Source organism: Notolepis coatsorum, assembly GCF_963971535.1.
Source record: "Notolepis coatsorum genome assembly, chromosome: 13".
Classification (NCBI taxonomy): Eukaryota; Metazoa; Chordata; class Actinopteri; order Aulopiformes; family Paralepididae; genus Notolepis; species Notolepis coatsorum.
In genome coordinates, this window is record NC_140177.1 from 4,390,721 (window position 1) to 4,403,880 (window position 13,160).

Here is a 13,160-nt window from a genome sequence, read left to right on the forward strand (position 1 = left end):
CCCATTCAACTCGATGTCGGCCAAACTAAGTTTTCCACACAGGGATGCTCCATATTGGCTTTTTTACCGATATTGTCCAACTCTTAATTTCCGATATTGATATCAACCGATATATGCAACCGAGGATGGCTTAGAGTAGACGACAGAGTACAGCAACTTGCAATGGGCCTGGTCTACAAGATACACTACACGACCAAGGTACCCATGTACATGTCAAAAATACTTCCCAAAGGTCAGTGAATACCACGATCACAACACCAGAGGGAGCTCCACAAATCATGTTAAACCCAGATTCGGCTCAAACAAGGGACTAAACACGTTTCGCAATTATGCACACATCAATGTGGAACGCCCTACCCAAAGCTGTAAAGGAATGTGAATCACTACCCACTTTCAAAAACACACTCTCAAAGAACACCTACGGGAGACTGCAATTCGAAACTGGCCCCTACAAATGTCCTAACCCAGTTGTACAGTAAAGACCAAGTATGGCTTTGTCAGTATTCCAATGTACATATGACACCTCTTAGAACAGTACATTTCCCCAGCGAATTAGAAAATCATATTCACACAATGTAGAGCCTGTCTATATTATCTTTAGTAGGTGTCATTCCATCACGTGAGCTCGCGCCTTGACTTGAAAAGAGTCCACCTGTCCTCTAGATGGCGCACTGCGACAGACCATGTACAGTGTCGTCCCCCCCTACCCAACCCCCCCCTACCCCCCCCCCCCCCACCTCCAATGTACAGCCCCACCCCACCTACCCAACCTCCCCCAATGCACAGTTTCTATGTCAAATGTATATACACTCTTTTTCTGGATTTTTTTAGTATCACAAACAGTACTGTATTTGAAAATCTGGTATGTCATAAATGTATAGATGTAGCAGTACATCTATCTGTATGTCGTGTGTGTCATATGATGAATTGAAAATGGGGGACCCTGATGGAAACAAGACGAAAGTCTTTCTCAGGTCTGCATCCTCTTAACAATTGTATGTATTGAGCTGTACTGTACTGTACCCATTCTGCAATCTGTTAATAAACTTTTCATTCATTCATTAATTCATTAATTAATTAATTAATTCATACATTTGATCAGTAGAAATCCGTTTGTTTCCCCCCAATACCAAGATGGCGGCGGTGGTCTCGTGACGTCAGAGTGTCTTCGAGAATTGGTCTTTACGAGCAACGCTTCCGCTCACGTGACTTCCCGTCTCACGTCCTGCAGCAGGTGTTCCCATGGAGTGTGGACAGTTTGTCATCCGATGGGGCTTCGTGCCCACATGCTTTACCTGGGTCAGTATGTTTGCTAGTTGCGCTAACTAAGCGACTTTTTATAGCATTCGTTAACATTTATGACCGTCTATGTAATGTTATGTCTAGTAACATCAGGGACTATATTACGCTGTGCTGTGCAGTGTGCAGGGATACCTGTGTAATAGGAGTCCGCCTACAACAGGACGGAGCATGCGCAGGACCATCCCGGGAGTAGCTAAGCATGCAGTCGTGTTCCGAGTCAACAACCCAACATACCTGATGTTGAATAAAGAGTGTTTACTAAACCAACCGAGTGATTATTCAACATTACATGGTGTCAGAAGTCAACCATGGCAAAGTTCCCACCGCCGAGCAGTTTGGACTTCAGCCATCCGGAGCAGTGGCCTGAATGGAAACGCAGATTCCACAGGTACAGAATTGCGACCAAATTAGTCAAGACCTTCGTTTATACAGCCGACGGAGATGAAAAAGTATATGCAATTGTGCTGGACAAATATTTTGTGCCGAAAGTTAACGTCGACTCATACACGAGCGAGCAAAGTTCCACCAGCGTGCACAGAAGCACGCGGAGAAGGCATGGAGGAATACATCCGCTGTTTACACGAGTTGGCGAGCACGTGCAGCTTTGGAACTGTGGAAAGATGAAAATGTAAGTGACAGAATCGTTATAGGAGTATATATTGGATAAAGAATTGTCACAAAAGCTTCAAATGATGTCGGATTTAAACCTAGAGAGGGCATGCAGACACGCCAGGCAGTCGGAACCAGGGGCGTATCTAGACCCAGCACTTCAGTAGGGCACAGAAGGGCACCAAAAACTATGAAAAAAAAATTGGCCGGTTTGTGGGCGAAAATGGGTGGATTTTGTAACTATTTTTTTTTAACTTTATTTCAGTTTTAGGGTTATGTTATTTAATTATTTTGGGGAGCCAGCCCCCCAAACTCCTGAAATGCATAGAAATCTATGAAATAAATAAAACAATCTGACATTTATATTAAAAAGAGCTAGCCACCCAAACCCCTAAAATACATAGAAATCTATGCATTTTGGAACGGTTACTGTATATATAGTCAAGAAAGCATTTAGTCATACTTAAAGTTTAAAGTGCTTTACTTGCATTGAACATTGCATTGAACATTGAGGAGACATCATTAGAAAGCACAATGTATGTTTCCATAGTTACGCAGATGACACACAATTGTACATCTCCGCTGAACCAAATGATACACAGCTATAAACTCCATTTCCGCCTGTCTCTTAGCAATAAACAAATGGATGACGAACAACTTCCTAAAATTAAATGAGGGCAAAACTGAAATCCTACTAGTCGGTCCTATAACAAAAAGAGAAATGTTACAGAGCAATATGGGGCAACTTACTCCTTGGATCAAACCCGAAGTTACAAGTAAGTAACCTACACTGGCTTCTGGTAACATTTAGAATTGATTTCAAGGTCCTCCTCCTTATATACATATAAACATTGCGATCATCTACTACTGGTCTATTGAAGGTTCCAAGCCACAGTCTAAAGAAAATCAGGGATGCAGCCTTTGCTAACTATGCACCAAAGTTATGGAACACACTACCTATGGACATTAGGGAAGCTAGATCTCTTAATATTTTCAGAAATAAGCTAAAAACGTACCTCTTCACCATAGCCTTCTAATACACCCCGCTGTTGATTGTACTGTAGCACTATTTTACTCTGGCCATTCTATTGCATAATTTTACTATCTATTCTACTATTCTATTATTGCACTGTATTATTGGTGTGCAAACCAGTCCACTTACAAAAAAGAGCCTGTTGGAGGATTTCAACAAGATAAATGCAGTGTAAAATATTTCACTATAATATTTCAAAGCGAAGTAAAAAATATTATAATAATTATTTGATCATGTTAACACTTTGACTGCCGGAAAACGCTTAAAAGCGTCATTCCCGGCCATGCTCAAGTTGCCGAGGACGCTTTACAGCGTCTTTAATATCAATATTTCAAAAATCTGGGATCGGATTCATATTTCCCCTCCGCTGGCCTGAGATCCACCAGGCGGACCCACTGAGCTCTCTGGCGGTTCAGGAGCGCCATCTGGTGGCCGATCGGCGCAATCGCTTAACAGGAAGTGCCGTAGAGGTTGTGCTGGTCTGCCATATTACTTCCGGGCACTCGCTATAGGTCCCGGGACTCGATCTCGACACACTACATAGCGATCGATTGCCAATAACTCGATAAACAACATGATTTGGACGTATATACCATTATACAAGCTGGAGATGGACCGGGTAAATCGACATCCCATAATGGTAAAATTTCTACTCTACGATGATCGCCCAACGGCGCGCGTTGACTGGGGTGAGTTTTAGCGTGTAAAATTAAATTACCGTCTTCGATACTAACTGCTATTATCAACATTTGACCCACATTAGATGATTGGTATAACGCTGCCCACGGAATTATAAACGCCCCCTAGCCCATCCGGTCAACATCAGATGACGTGTAGTAACTTCTAGAAGTACGTCTAGTTGGAATTTTTTATAACGCGCTGATTGCCATAAAACTGTATTGCATCATCAATATAATGTATTTGGGGCTATAGATCACGTTCTGGAGAAAGCTGCAGAAAGAGATGAAAACATACTTATACATTAGACCATACTTTACTATGAATATGTGAATGAAAAAGTTTAACGTTGCTACACAATGAACAATACATATAGGACTTTGAATGGGCCCTAATAATGGCAATGTAGCAATAGAATTTAAAAAGTTATAGCCCTGCAAAGAAGGGGACTTTCTCTATAGACAAATAGAGCCGGTGACCTACGGTTGATAATGAATTTAACCCATGGCACCCAAAGTGTTAAATGATCATTTGATCATGTTAAAAAAAGGGAAAATAAAAAACATTTGTTAAATTTTTTATTTTTATTTTTTTTTTATCACTGGGGCACAGATGATCATCAGTAGGGCACGTGCCCTACTGATAGTGGTCTAAATACGCCGATGGTCGGAACAGATCAAAGGACAGATTTCCGAACAGAGTGGAGCCACAGAGTTGTGTGAGGGTGACGCACACACAAAGACTAGCCTACGCCGCGCGCGTGTTCCTGTCTCGCAACGTCTTTCATTTCCGTAATGTTATGTCTAGTAACATCAGGGACTATATTACGCTGTGCAGGATACCTGTGTAATAGGAGTCAGCCTACAACAGGACGGAGCATGCGCAGGACCATCCCGGGAGTAGCCGGCGTAGCATGCAGTCGTGTTCCGAGTCAACCCAACATACCTGATGTTGAATAAAGAGTGTTTACTAAACCAACCGAGTGATTATTCAACATTGCAGTCTATAGAGTGTTTGTGAGATGTTTTTCCAGAGATTCTGGTCATATTTTCCACTCAAACAGCTTGTTTTCAAAGGTAGTGATATTTTCAACCAGGCTGCGGTGCGTTAGCTTGATTGATAATTCAATCAAGCTGCTGAGCTAACGCATGGCTAACGTGAACACAGTTGACGTATTTATTTTGCAAATGCAGTGTTTTCAAATAGCCACATTGCTGTATTTAGTGTATTCATTAGTGGGTCATATTCGTGTATATGTAACATATTTCATTTTATCAACCTAGAATTGGCGACAAGCCTTAGCTGCTGGACGCTAGCTCCCATGCTAGCGTTGGCTAACAACATGAGCTGAGAGCCAGGAAGACCCATGCTACTTATCTACCCAGGAAAGATGCTTCTAGAGCGGCATTGAGTATGGAGGAAGACGAGGCTCTATGAAGAGAATGGGGTAAGTTTGAAGAAAAAATGTAACACATACATGAACGTTTTACAATTACCATCACAATATATGTAAAAAGATTTTTTTTTTTTTTTTTTTTTTTATCTAATCTAGTTTCATTAATTTAATAACTTTTGAACAATGGATGCTATTTCTAATCTTGTCAGCTGTTCTATATTGCCAACAAGATTGTCTACATTCCATTCATTACACATACATCTGATATAAGCAAGGACAGTTTAATTTAATTAATTTTTATCTTCCAAGTTTAATTTCAACAAGTTCAAGTGCAACTACATATGAACCATAATAATAAAAATTATGATGATAATCATACACTTATTTTATATCATTGGAAAGCCCTAGTTGTTAGCTTCAAAATGGCACCAAATATGAGGTACTTTGAAATACCCAGTAACTAATGATCTATCACAAACCAATGCAATATCATGTTCAGGGATTTCCTAAAAAATACAGAAGACCATAAAGTTTTCAATCACATCCACACATGCTATAAATAGGATTAGAAGTACATACAACTGGGAATCGGGAAGTAGTTGTCTTTGAGTGTGTCAACGAAAGACTTTCACAAGGGATTCCCCGTGTTTGTTGATGATGGATCTATACACACATATATATATATATACACCTAATATATATGTATATATAATATATATATACACCTAAACTGCACCTCGTCCATTTATGCCTTGCACTATATAGTATTGTATATTAGTACACTGCACAGTATTGTATATTGTATGGTAGCTACGTCTACGAACATTGTACATATGTCTAAACTGAACACTGTGACCTCTTTTTTTACTTCTAATTTTTACTATTTTTACTATGTTTTTATTTCATACTTATCTTGTCATGCACAGTCTCTGGAGCGCAACAGTAAGAAGCATTTTGTACAAAAGTATTCTGTACTTCTGTATGACAACTATTAACTCTTTAAATGCCATGCCTGGTTTTCCATTTTACCGCTTGAATGCCACCATCCGCGCCAATGTTAACGTTAATATCGCCTAATCTATGTTTTAAATTATGGCTATGTGTCTAATCTGCCCATCGCATTATCAAAGACTATTTTCCAGACAGTGCTGTGAAGGCAGATTGTTTTTTTATCGCGTCGTTGCCGTTTCAGAGCAGTTAGAAAAGCCCCCGTTTTGATATAAAAAACAGCCCATTCTGGAGCATTCTATGAAAATCGTCTTTTAGTGGAATATTCCACAACGTTGATATTCGTCGGCCTTTTTATGAATCGTTTTCAAATAAACGCTAGATGATCAATATTATACGTGCACGCACGCACATTACGGCCGCGCGAGGATAATCGCCTCGTTGATTTCCTCTCGGAGTTTTACAATGAAAACGAAAGAAGACATTTCACAAAACAGCTTATAACTTCATCAAACTTACTCCGATTATCCTACCACTGATAACACAGAGTCCTTACCTGACATCAGATGGTATCCAACTGGTATATTCCAATTCCTGATCACCATTCGAAAAAATCGATAAGTGTATGGATCCAACGCGACACAGTAGATCTCTATGATCCGGGGGGATCTGAGGCTCCAGAATGAACTGTGGTAACCCCGGCTGGATCAGTGAACTGGAAAATGTGGAGTACCGGATTTTTTTCCCCATTCATTTTCATTGAGTCCATTCCAAAATCACTTATGTCATCTGGGAGACGACAGGGGGCGCTTTTTTCCACAGTGATCGTCGGCGCCCCTCGGCTATACTCGGGTAGGCTCGGGTGATGCAATAATTTTTCAGATCGCAAAAAAAAAAAAAAAATAATAATTCCGAGAAATCTCGTGAGTGGCTAGCAACCACCTATAAAAAAACACGAGAAATCTCGTGAGTGGCACTGAAAGAGTTAAAGAAACTTGAAACTTGAAACTTGAAACAACAGAGTTACTATACTTCGGGCCAGACACACAAAAAGCTGATGTTGTAACTGCACTTGGTCCACTAGCCGCTTACCTGAAGCCAAGCTCAAGAAATCTGGGGGTCATCTTTGATCAGTTTCTAAATTTTAATGACCACTTAAAGCATGCATTAAAGCATTCCGTCTCCAGACGGATTTCCGTCAATTTGATTGGGGAGATCCGTCCATTTGATTCGCGGTCTGACGGAATTGGCTACCTGGTATAATATGATTTGTAGATGCATACACATTTAAACAAAATTGAGCCAATCAGAGGCGCCAAATATGAAGAAAAAAAATCGCGCAGCGCCAAGCAGAGTCATCACTCAGCGACTCGAGAGACAGGACGCTGCTCGCTCCGGAGGCTCGCTCCGCGGTTGCAGCTGCAGTCTATTGGGCGAGTTACACATTTGCGAGGTCTGAGAAGTCTGTCCACCACATGGCAGGGTAACAAGATAGTCATGTAAAATAATTAAAAACTGCGTGTTTTGGTTTAACGAGTCGCCTTTTTTGCAGCCTCGCGCGTCAAGTCAACTCTGCTTGTTGACCTACGTCACAGCCACCACGCTGCTTGCACTCGCTGCTATACCGATTAGCTAACGTTAGCTTAATAGCGTCGGTTAAATGGAAGGAGTAAGCCGGCCACTAAAAAGAGAACCCACCGCGGGGTTCTCAGATGAAAAGGATGAGCGGGACCACCTAACAAAAGAAAGTTTAGAGAGGAGAGGACGTTTGAAGAGACTGGCTAGTAGGCATGGGCGGTATGACGGTATTACGGTATACCGGGGTATTTAGAGATACCGACGGTATTGAAAATCAATACCGTCAAAATCACAGATCCATTTCAGTTTATATTACAGTGAAACGGAGTTTTAACAGTGGTTGGTTGTAGTGCACTGCACACACGCGCCAGCAGAGGGCGAGACCAGTCCTCGAGTCACTAGTGGAGCGAGGCAGCGAGCCGCAGAGCTGGTTGTCTATACACAGGAGGAGGAGGGGAAACCCCGCTTCACTGGAAATTAAATGAGAGTCGAGACACGCTTACCGTTGCTGCCTGGTGCTGCGGGCTAACTGGCTGTTCTGAGAGCTAACTGTTGTGTATGTGTATCACAACGGTGGTCACGCTTTACGGTAATGTTGCGACAGTGCTGTGAAAATACCGGTAACACGGGTTGCCCCCCCCCCCCCCCCCCCGCTGATGAAAATGAAAGTCATACCGTTCAATACCGTACACCGGGGTATTATGTAATCAGGGTATAACGGTATGAAAAAAGTGATACCGCCCAAGCCTACTGGCTAGGCAGCGCTACTGGGGGCTGTAGTGGTGAGTTGTTAACTTGTTCCGTGTGCCGCAACTATGTCAAAAACAGAAACAACACTTTTGTCATTGTCGTGTTACTTCACAGTACAATACGTGAGTCCCCTGCTGTGGTTGTGAGTATAAGTTTATTAGCTTAACTCCGTAGCAACATCACACAGGTGTATCTGTAGACAGTCTCCTCCCCACCATATATTCTCTCCCCACCGTATATCTTTTTTCTACCATCCCCTCCTAATGTACGGTCTCCTCCCCATCATATGTATATAATCTCTGTTAGGATCTATGGGTAACTACTGTATATTTCTCTCCCACCCACCCCTCCTAATGTACAGTCTCCTCCCCATCATATGTATAATCTCTGTCAGGATATATATGGGTAACATTACTGTATATTTGCATATCGTATATGTCACAAATGTAACAGTACTATATACCTGTAGACTGTAGTCTATGCCATAAATGTCACTATGAATTGAAAATGGGGGACCCTGATGATGTAAACAAGACAAACGTCTTTCTCTGGTCTGCATCCCCTTAACAATTGTGTGTATTGAGCCATACTGTATTGTACCCATTCTGCAATCTGTTAAATATTGATTGATTGATTGAACATTTTATTAACAGAATTGCAGAATGGGTACAATAGAGTACAGCTCAATACACACAATTGTTAAGGGGATGCAGACCAGAGAAATACTTTTGTCTTGTTTACATCAGGGTCCCCCATTTTCAATTCATCATAACATATATGACACACATGACATACAGATAGACAATACTGCTACATCTATACATTTATGACATACCAGATTTACAAATACAGTATTGTTTGTGATACAAAAATAGTCTAAAAAAGAGAGTATATACATTGGAGGAGGTTGGGTAGGTGGGGTGGTACATTGGAGGTGGTTGGGTAGGCGAGGTGGGGTAACTGTACATTGGATTATCGACAACCTTACTTGGTCCCAAGAAGAGGGTCTTGTGTATTAAATAAAGTTTTCATTCATTCACTCTGGATCTGGTAAATCCAGTAGCAATACACACAATTGTTAAGGGGATGCAGACCAGAGAAAGATGTTTGTCTTGTTTACATAATCAGGGTCCGCCATTTTCAATTCATAGTGACATTTATGACATACACAACATACATGACATCATGACATTTATGACATGGGGACATACTTGACTTACAGGTATAGTACTGTTTAGGGGTGCACCGATATATCGGTCGGGTATCGGTATCGGCCGATAAGTGCCTTGTTGACTGCTATCGGCCTATCGGCCGATAAGCTCAAATGTGCCGATAGCAGTCGCCGATAACTAACCATCCATTTGTGTAGCGTCAAAAGGCAAAAAAAAAAAAAAAGTTCACTCGCGACCCACCTGCACAACGCCCGCCGTCCCCCACACACACACACACAAGCTACTGCATCAAAGTTACTATTTATGATTAACAAGGCATTCGTTTTGTGGCATTAACGTTATATAGTTAGTGTTACACGGACAATAACATCAGCATATTATTATTACCCATAGCAGCAAGGCATTACTCCGAGTCCGTTCATAGCCGGGAGGCAGAAGACTAACGTTACTGGTGAAAATGTGATTTACGTTGGAATACTCCTTTGCCAACTTGCTGTACTTTGCTTGCAGGTCTGCAGCCATTATTACTGGATTAAGAATAGCCCCAACTTTAGCCAACGTAACGTTATGGCTAAACCTTTAACATTAGTTAACCCTAGCTTTCGGTTAGCTGTTCAATGCATAGTAATAACACAACCAAGCGAATCCATCAGAGCTCCCCATCAACACGCTCTGTCGGGAGGATGGCATTTAAGAAAGTATCTGCTGTTAAAATGACACAAACATTCGTTTTGTGGCATTAACGTTATTATAGTTAGTTACACGTTCAATTACATCAGCATAGTATTTACCCGAAGATAGCAAGCAAGCCGTGCATAGCTCGGTTACATTCCGTTGCTCATTCCGTACACAACTACACATTCTGCAATCTGTTAATAAAGTTTTCAACCAGACAAATGTATAGAAAGGCTTTGTTTTATTATAACATTTGTTGCAGTAAAATCATTGTGTCTCGTTTGGCCATCCTGTGGAGCGCGCTGGTCGGCGGGCACTGCCCGGCAGCTAACGTATTAGCTTGTTGTGGTTCTGAGTTTGACTCGCATTCTCGCAAGCAGATCATCAATGGCGGCATGCCCCGAAGTAGAAAAATTAATAAACGCTTGGTGGTAAGCAGGAGGTGGGTGCTAGCGGTGTGGCGTAATTGGCCGAATCGACTGTCAATCAAAATGGTTCCATTGCATTGGTTGAAAGCTCTGGTTGAGAGAATAGTATCCCGCTGCAGGCCGCCAGAATGGTTCCATTGCATTGGTTGAAAGCTCTGGTTGAGAAAATAGTATCCCTCTGCAGGCCCTCTGCAGGCCGCCGTGATACCATAAACATATTTCTTGATGTTTCCTTTTTTAAGTAAGTAAAGAGGCCTACAAATACAAACACACATACAAATATACAGTAGTTTCATTAAAAAAATAAAAAAAAAATATTAAAAAAAAATATTAAAAAAAATTAAAAATACTTATTTTTTGCCACAATTATCGGTATCGGTATCGGCCGATTGTGTTAGTTGAACAATCGGTATCGGTATCGGTGGCCAATTTTCATATCGGTGCACCCCTAGTACTGTTACATTTGTCACATATATGATAAGCAAATATACAGTACTGTTACCCAGAGATCCTAACAGTAAATATATACATATGATGAGGAGGAGACTGTACATTAGGAGGGGGTGGGTGGGTGGTAAAAAATATATACAAACGGTGGGGAGGAGACTGTCCATTGTTGTTGTGGCATAATTGCTAAACGTGTTTAGTCCCTTGTTTGTATGATAACAAGCCGTTTAGTTCATGGTTCAAAGTAATGGGAAAGGGGTGCTAGCTCGCCATCAATCAGAAGCTAGCCACAAGACTTGCATTCTCGCTCTCCAGCACACAGCCTCCCTGCCTGGCACAACAACCACAACAGTAGGGTATATAGTCACAGTCAGGACAGTAGGCTCTACAAGTAGGCTCCCTTAAAATGCTAACGCTATTAAAAAAAAATAGTGGAGATTAAAATAAGAATATGACTTGGCCTGAAAAAAAGTTCAGTCAGGAGATTTTTTTTTGCTTTAATCCCTGACTTAAAGTCACTAACCCGGTCTTGTTTTTTCCAACTAAGAAATATTGCAAAATTACGCCCCAATATCCCATATCACTGTCTTGAACAGGTTATCCATGTTTTTATTTCTTCACGAATTGACTACTGTAATTCTCTGTTCACTTGCCTTGACAAAGCAGCTTTGGCTAAACTTCAAATCATTCAGAATGCGGCCGCCAGATTGTTAACCAGAACCAAACGCAGAGAACACATTACCCCTGTATTAGCCACGCTACATTGGCTACCTGTAAAATACAGGATTGATTTTAAAATTGCGCTCACCACCTACAAGGCTTTAAAGGGTGAAGCCCCAAGCTACATTGCTGAGCTTATAACCCCTTACTGCCCAAATAGGGCTCTCCGCTCCTCCGACCAAGGAGCGCTCGTCGTCCCCCGGACCAAACTAAAACCCAAGGGTGACCCGGCTTTTTCAGTCGTAGCACCCAAGCTATGGAATCAGCTACCTTATGAAATCAGGTCTGCTGTTAGTGTGGAGTCTTTTAAACAAGGTCTAAAAACCTTCTTATACAGTCAGGCTTTTAATTGATCATGTATCTGGTATAACATGTGTATACCGTAATTCCTCTAATAGTAACCCCGGCTTGTATTTGTTTCAACTGTAGCGGGTACCAGGCTTGTATTAGGAGGAGGCCTGTATAAGAGGGAGGCCTATATTTCAAATTTTCAAACGGATCATAATGAATAAATCAACATTTTGTGTCAGTTTGAACCCAGTAAAATGTACTGGGTTCATTTATTGAAACCAAGTACTGTATGAAATAGTAAACAGTGCAATTACAGGTGGTCACTGGTCATTTCAACGTTTTCAAAGTGAAATCAAGTAACTAGCTCAGTATGCAGCTCAGTATATTAGTAACCCGGCTTGTATTAGGAGGCCGGCTTATAATTGCTTAGCTCAAGAGCGCACCCGGCCGTTAATAGAGACCCGGCTTGTATTTGAGACCCGGTTACTATTAGAGGAATTACGGTATGTGATTATATTTTAATTTATTTTGAAGTATTCTACAATCTTGTATGTGATGTAACATGTGTGATAATTCTATTCTGATTAACCTTTTACTGCCTGTAAAGCACTTTGTGATTTTAATCTGGAAAAGCGCTATACAAATAAAATGTTCCTTACCTTACTTTACACACTGTATTACACCTCCCAATGCGTTCATAATTACACAAGCAGTGTTTCAATCAGGCAAATAATAACCCACATGACCGGTGTGTGTAAAATGGGTACTAATCCAGTCACGCATCTCACTGACATCACTGTTAGCCAATTATGTAGGCTATAGCACACAGGCCAATCAATTATAGTGAAACTGTACAAATACATACACGTTCAATAATCCACAATAGAATATGTAGGATAATAAACGATTACAAGACGTTTTTAAACCACTAGCATACCAGGGTACTGAAAAAGGCAACTCACTCAACTGTGTGAATTTGACCGGCTTGTTTAAAACGAACAGATCACACAGGGTTGCATTCATTCATTGATGTCACTCCTGTGTTCACTAATCCTGGCGTGGTGTAGCCCTCAAGGTTTACCCACATCAGCCACAAGTTTCTACTTGATAGCGAATGTGACATAAACAAACAA